Raw genomic sequence first — 13,709 nt, 5'->3', positions numbered from 1 at the left:
TAGTCCAATGGAGAAGAATAATGATAAAATTCATTTGGAAAAGAGAACTTTGGAAAGAAAATTGAAGAGTTTGAAAGAAAAGAAGACTGGACAAAAGGGTAATGTAACTTTTAGTTCAAGAAAAGAGAATGTGAAGATTATTTCTGAGAAGGAGAATAAATCGCATCCAAAATTATCCAAAGAGCAATTTGTTGAACAAGAGAAATGTGATGCGGTGTTTGATGAACTCCATGCCTTAAATGCAAAAATCATTGCTGAGGAAGTGGAACAGAAAAATGCCAAACCAATTCTTACAGATATGAAACCAATGTTTCCTGACTGGACACTTGAAAGAATCTAAGACGAAGCAATCAACAGTCTGAACCTTTATTGGTTGGAACCTCAAACCTCATTTTTTTGTTGAGAATGAATTAGAGTGCCAAATGGATTTGCCTATGGGTGCAAAAGCATTCCAATTTCATTGCTTTGAGAATGTTCAGAAAGTGCCTATGGGAACTGCAACTATCGGTAGGAAATTGTTTAGTTTCTATGTGAAGAGCTCAAAACCTCAATACGAATCTTGGAGTCTGAAAAATATTGTTCGCTTGAAGGCTGGTAAAACTGTTGGCATTGATGGTTTTACAAACATATATTTCAAAGTTATTCGTGGGCATAATCATGAAGTTTTGAGTTTTCTTTGGTGGGTCTTCCAATGATGAATCCATTTGATTAGATTACAATTCTCAACATTGTTGTGAATGAAGTTGCAATGTACGAACCAATTTGCATGCACATGAAAAACTTGATCAAGGCGTACATCATTGAAATCTTAAAGATGGATATAGAGATTTCTTCGATATTAAAGAAGATACCAATTCTAAAACCCCATGAAGCTCCTAAAGATATTGAGATTATGAAAGTTGGTTTTTTTAGAAAATAAGAATTGGGGTGTGGTATTCAAGATTAAGGAGAATGATTTTGCAAAGAAATGTATGCTCTATCTGCAAGATAAGCATTTGTATACATCTGTTGCTCTGAATCAAATCTTTTCAAATATTGAGAAGTTTTTAGTCTAATTTTTCTTGTGATGTGAAGTGTATTTAAAATATGATCAAATGGTGGATTAGTGTTCGTTCTATTTTGTTAAAGACTATGCCAAAAGTCTTTGATATTGTGAAGAAACTAGAAGTAAAGAGAGCTACTGCAATTTGACAAAAACAAGAGATTGTAGAGTTTGTAATATTTGTGGTGTCAATTTGTAATGTGATGTGTTCGCATGTTCTGTTATATCAATGCCTTTACTTGAGTAATTTGTTTTTGTTACGAATTTGCACATTTTTGTTACCTTAAGTTCACAATTTATCTGTTGACTTGAGATGCCTTTCTGATGTTCATGTGAAGCCTATTGTTAAGACCGTTGTCATACACAATTTAAACAAACAAAAATATAAATTAGACTCCTCTTTAGCACTAATAGGTAGTACGGTTAAGCAGGGCTGAATCCTCAGGGACACGTCCTAAGTCTTTGCCTCTTTGCATAAGGAACGAACTAATTTTTGACAAGTCAATAAGACATAAAGGGGGGGGGGGGGGGGGGTTATTAATGAGAATTTAAACTAATAAAAATCAAAAACGATAAAAGAATAGCTGAATTTAAAGTTTATGAAAATTCAAATAAGAGAAAACAATTTCAGTTTCGCGGCGACTCCCATGATCATATAATTAATCTTCAGCATAATATTTGACTGTGCACTTGTTCAAACTGGTAATGAAGTTCATTAACAAGCTCTAATGACCTCTATTACAAAAATTATTTAATCAAAATAAGTTATGTGAATTAAACCTAACTTTTTACCAAATTAACCAAACAAGCTCTTGATTAACAAAGAAAAGTAGCATTAAACACAATGTAATTTCCCAGTAAAGTCCAATACCTCTCATAAGCTTGAAGGCGTAAAAACTTGTTTGATCAATCCATATTAGAGTTAACCCTAAATGCAGAATTAATCTAATATATGTCACTTTTTACCAATTAATCTAGAAAATTACGAATTTAAACAATTAGATGACTAGAATGATTCAGAAACAATTTAAGTGGCCAACAGAAATTGAAATCAAAATCAAACACTAAATTAAACACAAAATTGATCAAACTAAACAGTAATCACAGTCAAACATAGTGCCTAATGATTGATCATACGAAAAGGTTATGTCTTGCGAAATTGAAATCTGAGTTTTTAGCCTGACATGGAACGGATTACAAACAGTAGAAAATAGAATCTAAACGATAAATCTTACTAAACAAAGAAAAGAAATTGAATCGTCTCATTTAGATATGCGTTCTTCACTTAAAACCCTCAGAAAATCGCCTTAGAATCGCCAGGAATCGTCAATTAGGGTTACTAGACAAGTCTGTGGCTCTATTTATACATCTAGCTGTAAAAACGTCGTGCATGCGATTGCATAGGGACAAACTGCGATCGCATGTATTACCGAAAATGCGTCACAGGCCTTTCAAATGAAGTATGATACCATTTCGAGACATTTTGACCAACCTGTGATCGCATGAGCACAACCTGCGATCGCATGAAATGAGTTTTCTCATCCATGTGAATTTTTTTGCACGAAAAATCTCCAAAACAAAGCTGCAACCTAACCTACGTTCGTATTGATATAGTTGTGATCACATAGGGACAACATGCAATCACATGTTGTCATTTTCGGTGTCTTTTGATCGTCGTTCCTCCTTCCAAGCAGTTCTTGATTATTCCTCAGCATCCTTCCTTAGTCTAGACTCCAATTAAGTTCTGAAACATCCATTAACGCATCCCGAACTCGCGTAATCATCCATGCACTCCAAATTACCCTAAAAAATCATAAAAAACATGAGAAGTACGGTCATTCTACAAAATAATCATGAAACACACAATACATAATAATACTTGGGAGTTAGTTAGCATTTTATGACAAAATACTGAGGAAATTGTGCTAAAAGTTGCATATAAAATGCATCTAACACCTATATAAAGGAACATTAGTTAGAGGATTGAGTTAGAATTTTGGGGATAAAATAGTTCTTTGCTTCTGTATTGAATTATTCTGATCAACTCAATAATCAAACTAAAATCTTATTTACTTCATGTGTTCTTGTGAATCTCATTATTGTTTGAATCTTGTATCTTATCATTCCTTCACATATATATATATATATATATATATATATATATATATATATATATATATATATATATATATATATATATATATATATATATATATATATATATGGTTCACACAATGTATGTTAATAATTATAGATTTTAATACATATACCAGATAATATGCATTTTACTCACATATAAACTTTTTACGAATATTTAATACTTTTAAAGAATATTTGTATTAAAATCATGCTCACGAAAGTAACTATGCACTCACTTAATGAAGGTGGAAGATTCGTAGGAAAGTTATCTCCTTGACTAACACTTCAGTTTTCCCTTTTGAACGACCTAAATATGAATATTACTAAGTCATAGTATTTGTAAAGTTACATTAATCATTACCGGATCCTTTAATAATCCAAGGAAATACCGATTTCTATTAGATAAGGAATGACTAGGTAAGATCACTATGGATGTAGGATCTGTTTGGTAAAAAGATGTACCATGTAGAAAGATCCACTTTAAACACCTCAAAAATCTAGCTTATACATCACTCCCTTAAGTAGATTAATCAATATAACGACTATTATTACTGATAAATCTTATTTATAAGTCTATAATAATGACTATGAACATAAATATAAGTTACACTTAAAGCATAGTAAGTATAACTCAACTTACAGGTTTTCTAGAAAAAAAAACTAGACACTGTGCGAGCAGAACTTTGATACCAAAAGCTCTATTTCGTCGGGCTCTCTAATGCTTCATATCTTCGATACTAACACTTAAAAACTCCTAAAGTCGGTCCTCGGGTTGTGTAACGACCCAATTTTCACAGCCAAAATTTTCATTTTTAAATCAACACTTTGGAAAACATTTGTGAATAAACATCATCATTTCATAAACATATTTCGTGTCCAACACCAAAACATAAAAACAAACATAATGTCAGAGTACAAATCCCAGAATATCTCGTAGTGCGGAAAACAAAGAGCGTGTGTGTGATATGCCGCTACCGCGCCAGCTCCTTCCTCTTCGCTGAAGAGGTACCTGAAAACAAAACTATAAACCGTAAGCACGAAGCTTAATGAGTTCCCCCACCGTACCACATACCAAATAACCACATAACATACATATATTTTCAGGCATATCTGGGTCCCCGACCTACCCCTTCGGTCCTCTCGACCGGATACTGACTAGCATATCTGGGTGCTGGTCTCCCCTTCGGTCCTCTCAACTGGATGCTGGGGACTATTTCACCCTACCACTACCACATAACACGTATCAAATAATCTATCTAGCATGGCTGAGCATGACTGCCCCTTCGGTCCTATCCACCGGTAATCTGGGGACTATCTCCCCTACTGTCACTAGCACATAGCACCATATCATACTAGCACATAAACATAACACATGAAGTAGGAACCCTAGATGAATATCACAGAGACAATCATCTAATCATACAAATCCTACTAGTGGGCCGGCATTGTGGCCTTAGACCCACTGCTACTGGAAGGTAACTCACCTCGAAAAGTAGCTGCTGAAAGTCTGCTTGCTAAGCGTCTGACTGCTGAATCGGTAATCCTCCGGCTATAAATCATAAACATAGATTAGCCACTCATAAACACCCTTAGGTAAGATGACTGACCCACCCCTGGTCCAAGGTCAACTCCTTGGTCAAAGTCAACTTCCAGTTGACTGGACTCGCCGAGTCATGGCATCGACTCGCCGAGTCCTTCTCCCACTAACCCGTTCCTACTCTACAAGTCCCTCTTCCCACTCACTGAGTCACCCTTAACTCACTACTTGGGACGATAGAACCGACTCGCGATCTGACTCGCCGAGTCCAAGAACAACTCGCCGAGTCCATACGAGCAGATCTCCTACTCGCTTCCAAATCCTCACCAGAGCATCCTTTATGAGTATTTGGGTTTCTGGGACTATTGTTACACGTTAAATTGCTAATTTCGCGTGCGGATATGAAGGGTTGGACCGTTAACACCTAAACCCCTCTTACTCAGTAATAGTTCATACGACTCGCCGAGTTTGAAGAACAACTCGTCGAGTTCCAGGCAATCTTCATAGGACTCGTCGAGTTGTTCATCCAACTCACCGAGTCTAAGGCCATCTTCATAGAACTCGCCGAGTCCCGTCGACCCATTTCCCATACAGACCAAATCTGAGACATACAATGCTTCCAAACCATAGATCTATGTTCCTAGGGCATGCTTATCATGTAAAGTTGCAAACTTTACGTGCATGCATGACCCTATAAGCTCCAAAAGGCAATTCCAAGCTCTTTATGAGGTCATACACTCAACAGGGACCTCAATCACTTCAACCACAGAGTCTTTACACTTCTAATACGTCCATAAGGTCTAGATCTGAAGTCCTTTCGGATCATAAAGCACAAACACATGGAGTTTGGTGTTTTAGGGCTTGAAACCCACCAATTAGGGACAGAAAGGGAATCAAATTAACTAGTGATCAAGGTAGGGACTTTTCTACCTGAATGGAAGCCTCTTGCAGGGTAGATGTCAGATCTACTTCTCCTCCTTGCACTCTTCCACCTCTTTCTTCTTCTCTTGAGCTTCAAACTTTCTTCACAAGGCCAAAATCACTCACAAGGACAAAAAGGGGCTAGGGTTTTGCTCTACAGCTCTTCTGGAAGTGTTAGGGACAAGAGAGGCCGAGTTAGAGTGCTTAAATAGGGTGCAAACACCCAGGTTAGGGTTTTTGCCCAAACAGGACCTACTCGCCGAGTCCAAGGCTCAGACCCCGCGTCTCATCCCGCTCCTACTCGGCGAGTTGGTCCTTCAACTTGCCGAGTCCAAGGCAAATTGCATTAATTAAAATTTATTAATTACAATGAATACGTATCGGGAACCAGGTGCTACAGGTTGGAGTAAAAGTTTAAGAGAAAACATGAGAGAAAGGAGTGAAAAGTGAAGGAAAAATCGACATGTTAATAGAAATTTCTGAAGGGCACGCCACATCTTGCCATGTGTCGCCTCCAGATCTTGCCGCATTGACATTTCTTGGGGAGGAAGGGAAGCCCTCAAGTTACACCATGTTTCGCATCCTTATGGTGCTACGTTTCGACTTTCTACTGTGCCACATATCGACATTGCATGGTGCCACGTCATCAAGTCGGTTGGGAGAAGTTGTCCCCAGTCGTGCCACGTGGCGCACTCGGGTGCCGTCACGTCATCATACATTGGTAAAATTCAAAATCTACAAAAAATCATATGTTTGGCATACAAGCCCCATTTTCGACGTTCATTATATCCCCAATTTCGGATCGATGAGTACTACAATATTCATTTAGACTTCGCCGGCTAATTTGCATTCTATTTTTATTTTACAATCTATAAGGAATATGTTGTAAAAGACTTTGAGAATTCTTAACTTCTTGATACGAATTTCGTTCCCGTGTTCTTTATATCGATAGATTCATACTCACAATGATATCAACTTTCGTTTAGACTGTTTTGGATAACGAACAACCTATTTTCTTTTCATATTTTATGACACACACAATGTATCATGTCGACTGCAAAAATTCGAAAAATCATAATTTTCTCATATGAAATCAAACTTTGGTGTTCTTTATACCCACAAGTTCGTAATTATGATTACTGCAAATTTTGTTAAGATTATTTATCCTAAATAATTTTCTATCAAAAATGTTATTTTATCGTTCCACAATAAATTTATAATAAAATTTTCTACAAATATTATATACCCATAATATTTGTCCACATAATACGTATACAATAAATAAATATTCACTTAGTATGTAACGCATATGAAAGAAATATTATTTATTTATTAGCAATTATCCCTTTCGAGGATTTTAAATTATTCAATCAAATGAAAATTTTCTTAAATGTCTAGCCCAATTTTGCGGGCGTTACATTATGCATCAATGAATTTGATTAAAGTTGATCACGAGAGAAAATTTTGTAGCTTCCGGTTGGAAGATTGCGACTTTTGTTTCCCGTATTGATTCGGAGGATGGAATCATCCTTAAGTGGTGGATAATTGTAACGTCATGTTTTTGGGGCTAGAAGTTTCAGGCTTTTATGGTAAAAATAAACATTATCTTTAAATTAAAACTAAGGAGGTATCCCATGCTTCGCGTGGGTCGGGGGTTTCATTTTTTGATTGATTGTTTAAACATAATGCAGTTATATGTGCAAATGGATTGCACCTAAAAATAAATATTACATATCGCGAAACACATAAATAATATTCAAAAAAGAAGTGTGGAATTCGGTAAGCTGCTTCAACCATTGTTAACCTGCCCTTTTTTCTACAACCTGAAACTCAACATTCCATTTCAGTTTTTGGAAATCTGGAATGGAACTGTTTCTTTAACAGGTGAAAGAAAGTAGAAGAAAATTTTGTTGAATCTTGATGGTAACTAAATTTTCTTAATTTGATTAATAGCAACCTACTTTTTGGCTTAGTGATTGGATGCACAATAGGGGAACACAAAGAACTGGGTTTTACTGCAGATTATGGCATGGAGAGGTTTGTGTTGTGTTAATTGTATGCGGTTGTATGATATTAATATGCAATGCAACTTCATGAAAAGCTTTGTAGCATAGGATCTGAGAACTCTATTGAAGACATGCCACCCAAAAACCACATATTTTTCAATTACTAAAATAAAAAAGCAATTTAAATCTCAAAAATAAAAAAGCTTAATATGCCTAAAAGCAAAAGAGTAATAACAACAAATAAGAATATTTAAGATAGAAAATGTTATAGGATCGTTATATAAGTTGCACTTAAATTAATAATATTTTTTTTTTCAATTTTGGTCATTATTTGAGATATATGTGATGTTTTTGTTTATGTTTTATGCAAAATGACTATATTAGCCTTTTATTTATAACAAAACAAAAAAGGGTAATTATTTGAGATATTTTGAAGCTTTTGTTCATGTTTTAAGCAATTGAGAATATTACCCTTTGATTTAAAATAAAATAAAAAAACCAGAAAAGGGTAATGTAGCCATTTTACTTGGAACATGACCAAAACCATTACAAAAAAGAAAAAATTTTGTAATTTATTTTTAAATTAGAAAAAAACAGAAAAGAGTACCTGGTTAACAGAAGTTTAAGCAGACCCCTTTCATAATTCAACTGCTGCAAAGAGAACAGGTGGGTGATCTGCAGTCAAGAAACATAAAAATTGATTGGAAGTCATCCGTAAGTCAGCATGAGGCAAGAGTGTTCACTGTACAAATTGATTTTGTAGTTTTTCAATTCGATTAAGGTATATCAATTTCTTTAGTTTTTATGGATTTTTTTTTTACATTGGATTTTTGGAGAGCCACTGGTAATGATTCTTATAAGGGCATATGTCGAAGCAAAAATTCAAAATATGTATATCACCTGCAAAATACAAACAAAAAAAGAACACGACAACACAAAGTACATCATAATAGAAGTAGAGAATAGATAAATACAAACTTCACAATCGAAGGTAATCAAAGCAGAAGATACATAATCATTAAAAAAGAATGCAACAACATGAAGTACGCAATAGAAGAGCAGACAATAGAGAAATGCAAAGGTAACAATCAAAGTTAATAGAAAGCTAAAGCAATATGGAAAAAAGGGAGAATATGATAATATGACTTTCAGAAGTTGATGGAATCTGACTATAATTTTTCTTACAGCATCCATTGCGTTCATCAAATAACCATGAATGTCACTTAAAAAAACATAAAAATATTATATTTTCCTAAATTCCAAAATGAAGAATCGCCAAAAGTTACATATCTTGAATAAATACACTCGTTAAATGACAAAAATTAGTCTTTAAAATGATCAACCGGTTCACTTTATGATACAAAATCTTAAAGAAATTTAACCAACAATAAGTTTGTAATTTGAAAAAAAGAACATCACTAGACTGGGTGATTGATTTAATTAACTGAAACTTCTAAACTAAAGCACCACGAATTATCAATTATTAAAAAGTTAACTTCTTTTACCTAATTTTCAAGAAGTTTCACCAAAATAGTCAACAAAAATTGAAATATGGATGCAATCAGGATATAAAAAATTTATGGAAATTGAAGAATGCTCGTGGGTTAGATGATGATCAAATTAAATACATGTTAAAAAACAGCCACACACATATTCATGAGAGATCAAACAATTGACTTCTTTCACCTAATTTTCAACAAAATTGATCAACACAAAGTTGCTAAAGAAAAAAGTCTGTAATACTGAAAATTAAAAAAAAAAAAAATCAAGAACAAACTTCAATTGGGGTATTGATCAAAATAACCAAAATTTTAAAGCAAACAACCTCAAACTAAATTTGGAAGATCGGACAGTTTTTGACCCAACTTTCAAGAATATTGATCAGCAAAATGTTCCTAATTTTGAAAAAAAAAAAAGATAAAAAATGTTTATGTGTGCAAGAAACCAACAATTACACAAATTTAAGAACAAACCTCAATTCGGGGTCTGGAATACATTAAATGACTAAAGAATCGAACGTTTATTTCTGATCAGAAAATCTTCTCTTCATCAAAACTGAATCAAATTGGAATCAGGGTAATAGAATCAACATATACACACCCGGCCCGAAAGCATGTTCCTGGGAAGGACCTGCAACCCATAGTGAGGGAGTAATCCAAAAATTAAAAACAACAAAGCACAAATTAGAAAAAATTAGGGCTCAAACCTACCTGAATTAGGTACATAATCTCCGGCAATACCTTAACAGCGGCTTTTGCCGGAGCACTGTTAAGTCGATGAAGTTGTTGTAGGCCGACGAAAATCGATGAATTAAAGAGATGAACCATTGAGAAATCCTTGCTGAGACTCTAGAAGGAAAGCGAAGGGGAAGTATTTGGACTGTGACGCAGTGAAGACGGTGGATGAAGAAAAAACGCGTGGTGAAAAGAACTTAGTGGAATTGTGAGGAGCTAGAAGGATAAATCAAAGGCAATCGGAAGAAACTGGAACAATCGTTGGGTTAAGAAGCGGTTGGGTTCTTTGAATAAGCGAGCAAGACGTCAGTCGGTGTAAAAGGGTAGGTAACTGTGGAACGGTGACGTTATATTCAAGGAGATCCGCCCCGGAACAGTACCAGTCCCGGTTCTGTTCCTAAGGGTGAAGACAGTGGTCAGGAGTTGCTTGAGACAGAAGCCGATGAGGCAAACAAACGGCAAACAGTGGAGAACTGATTCATGTTGGACGTCGATTAGTTTAGAGAGAGGCGGAGGGTGTTGGAGAGATAAGTTAGATGAGGTGGTGTTGAGATGAAAAGTCAAAGGCGGTGGATGTTCATATCTCATTGGAAGAAGTTGAAGGTGGCAAAGTGACATTCTCAAAGAAAGATAGGTGTAAAGGGACGTTCTCAAATAAAGACAGGTGTAAAGAACAATGGAAAAAAAATATTAAAAAGGAATAGATTATCTTCACCAAAAAATAATTTAAAAAAAGACCCACAAGTAGGATCAAAGAACTGTTTCCTAAGGGGCTTTAGAACTAAACGGTGGTCTGGAGTTGCTTGAGACAGAAGCTGGTGAGGCAAACAGCCGGTAAACAGTGGAGAATTGATCCATGTTGGATGTCGATGAGTTTAGAGAGAGGCGGAGGGTGTTGGTGTAACATACACGTTATTAACCTAGTTTAATTATCGTGTTTTGTAAAGCTTATTAGCTTAAAATGAATAATATTATATGTTTTTAGTGTTGAGTTCTAACAAGATAGTTTTTACGAGATTTGAAGTAAAACTATGTTTAGAATCATTCGGGAAGTATTGGAAGTCTTCCAGGTGTACCCCTCGCACGACAAGTCGAATTCCGGATCGACTTAATCCCAGGAGCTACCCCCGTCGCCAAAGCTCCATACCGCTTAGCACCGGCAGAAATGCAAGAACTTTCCAGCCAGTTAAATGAACTGTTGAGCAAAGGATTCATCAGGCCAAGCTTCTCATCCTGGGGAGCACCGGTCCTGTTTGTAAAGAAGAAGGACGGATCATTTCGCATGTGCATAGACTACCGGGAGCTAAACAAACTCACTATCAAGAACCGATATCCCCTACCCCGAATCGATAACCTCTTCGACCAACTCCAAGGAGCAAGCTACTTTTCAAAAATCGATATGAGGTCGGGTTATCATCAACTACGAGTTCAAGAAGAGGATATTCCCAAGACTGCGTTCAGAACTCGCTACGGGCACTATGAGTTTGTGGTAATGCCCTTCGGATTAACGAACGCACCGGCGGTATTTATGGACCTGATGAATCGAGTGTGTCGACCCTACTTAGACAAATTCGTGATTGTATTCATCGACGATATTTTAATCTACTCCCGAAGCGAGGAAGAGCACCGTCAACATCTCCGGCTAATCTTGGAAACACTGAGGGTTGAGAAGCTTTACGCCAAATTCTCTAAGTGTGAATTATGGATCAGAGAAGTGATTTTTCTTGGCCATGTGGTCAGCGAGAAGGGGATACACGTGGATCCCTCAAAAATCAAAGCTATCGAAAACTGGTCAGCACCTACAACGCCGACAGAAATTCGACAATTTTTAGGGCTCGTCGGCTACCGAAGATTCATACAAAACTTCTCCAAAATCGCCAAACCACTCACCACCTTGACTCAGAAAGGTGTGGTATTTAAGTGGGGAGATAAACAAGAAGCCGCTTTCCAGACATTAAAACAAGCCCTATGCAGCACACCAGTTTTGTCTCTTCCAGAAGGAACCGATGACTTCGTGGTATATTGTGATGCCTCAAAACAAGGCCTCGGATGCGTGCTCATGCAGAGAGGGAAAGTCATCGCTTACGCATCAATGCAACTTAAGACACACGAAGTTAATTACACTACCCATGACCTTGAACTGGGGGCGGTAGTGTTCGCCTTAAAGATCTGGAGGCACTACCTCTACGGCACAAAATGCACCATCTTCACCGATCACAAAAGTCTTCAGCATATCCTCAATCAAAAAGAGCTCAACATGCGGCAACGAAGATGGGTTGAACTGCTAAACGACTACGAGTGCGAAATTCGCTACCACCCGGGCAAGGCCAATGTAGTGGCTGATGCCCTAAGCAGGAAGGAATATTCGGGCCGCCGAGTAAGATCCTTAACCATGACCATCCATTCCCACCTGGCCACGCAAATCAGGGAAGCTCAACTAGAAGCCTTGAAACCAGAGAATATGGAAGGTGAGGCATTAAGGGGAATGGATAAGAACTTAGAAGTCAAGGATGACGGAACTCGTTATCTCAGTAACCGAATCTGGACACCGAAGTTCGGTGGGATCCGAGACGTGGTCATGAATGAAGCACACAAGACTCGATACTCCATCCATCCAGGGTCGGACAAGATGTATCTAGACCTCAAAAAGTTATACTGGTGGCCGAATATGAAAGTCGAGATTGCTACTTATGTGGGCAAGTGTCTGACTTGCGCCAAGGTCAAGGTGGAATACCAGAAACCCTCAGGACTACTACAACAGCCTGATATACCAGAATGGAAGTGGGAACGGATAACCATGGACTTCATAACCAAGCTGCCTAAGACTTCAGGCAGGTTTGACACTATATGGGTAATCGTAGACAGATTGACCAAGTCTGCGCACTTCCTGCCAATAAAGGAGACCGACAAGATGGAGAAGTTAACCAGGACATACATCAAGGAGATTGTGCGACTGCATGGTGTACCAATATCCATTATCTCCGACCGAGATAGTAGATTCACTTCGCGATTTTGGCAGTCCCTGCAGAAATCCTTGGGAACTAGGCTAGACATGAGTACAGCCTACCATCCACAAACAGACGGGCAAAGCGAGCGCACTATACAAACATTAGAAGACATGTTGAGGGCCTGTGTGATAGACTTTGGTAAAGCATGTGATACCCATTTGCCGCTGATTGAATTCTCCTACAATAACAGCTATCACACTAGCATTAAGGTTGCTCCATTTGAAGCTCTCTACGGTCGCAAGTGCAGATCACCCCTGTGTTGGGCCGAAGTGGGGGATACTCAGCTAGCAAGGGGGCAAGTCCCTAATAACACCCTTACTGGTCCTGAAATCATAAGGGAGACCACAGAAAAGATTGTTCAAATTCAGGAAAGAATGAAGGCGTCTCGTGATCGACAAAAGAGTTACGCAGACAAGCGACGCAAACCCTTAGAATTTCAGGTCGGAGATCGGGTATTACTAAAAGTTTCCCCTTGGAAAGGAATGATACGTTTCGGTAAACGTGGGAAACTAAACCCGAGGTACATCGGACCGTTCGAAATCCTTGCCAGGATTGGTCCTGTGGCGTACAAACTTCGATTACCTCAGGAACTCGACAAGGTACATCCCACCTTCCACGTATCGAACCTAAATAAGTGCCTGTCTGATGAGACACTTGTAATACCGCTCGACGAAATCGAAGTTAATGAAAATCTCCACTTTGTGGAGGAACCAGTCGAGATCATGGATCGAGAGATCAAGAGAACGAAACAAAGTCGCATTCCCATAGTGAAGGTTCGTTGGAACGCGAAACGAGGGCCTGAGTTTACCTGGGAACGCGAAG

The 13,709-nt window shown here is 37.6% G+C and overlaps 1 long non-coding RNA gene across 3 annotated transcripts; it reads right to left on the bottom strand.

Annotated features, from left to right (window-relative positions):
• Window positions 1-4,016: 4,016 nt before the first annotated feature.
• Window positions 4,017-10,512, bottom strand: LOC145052625 (uncharacterized). Of its 3 annotated transcripts, none has more exons than XR_013684086.1 (7): window positions 9,856-10,512; window positions 9,619-9,775; window positions 9,471-9,540; window positions 8,467-8,545; window positions 8,253-8,320; window positions 4,666-7,462; window positions 4,017-4,190 (listed from the first exon to the last, which is right to left on the bottom strand). It is a non-coding gene; the product is annotated as an uncharacterized LOC145052625 (long non-coding RNA). The 3 variants fall into 3 exon arrangements; XR_013684085.1 differs by lacking the exon at window positions 9,471-9,540 and having other exon boundaries at window positions 4,666-4,730; window positions 5,649-7,462; window positions 9,856-10,507; XR_013684084.1 differs by lacking the exon at window positions 9,471-9,540 and having other exon boundaries at window positions 9,856-10,511.
• Window positions 10,513-13,709: the final 3,197 nt, after the last annotated feature.

Source organism: Lactuca serriola, chromosome 5 (genome assembly GCF_051521515.1).
Source record: "Lactuca serriola cultivar US96UC23 chromosome 5, Lser_US96UC23_V15, whole genome shotgun sequence".
NCBI lineage: Eukaryota > Viridiplantae > Streptophyta > Magnoliopsida > Asterales > Asteraceae > Lactuca > Lactuca serriola.
This window is presented reverse-complemented; position numbering and strand designations above follow the sequence as displayed.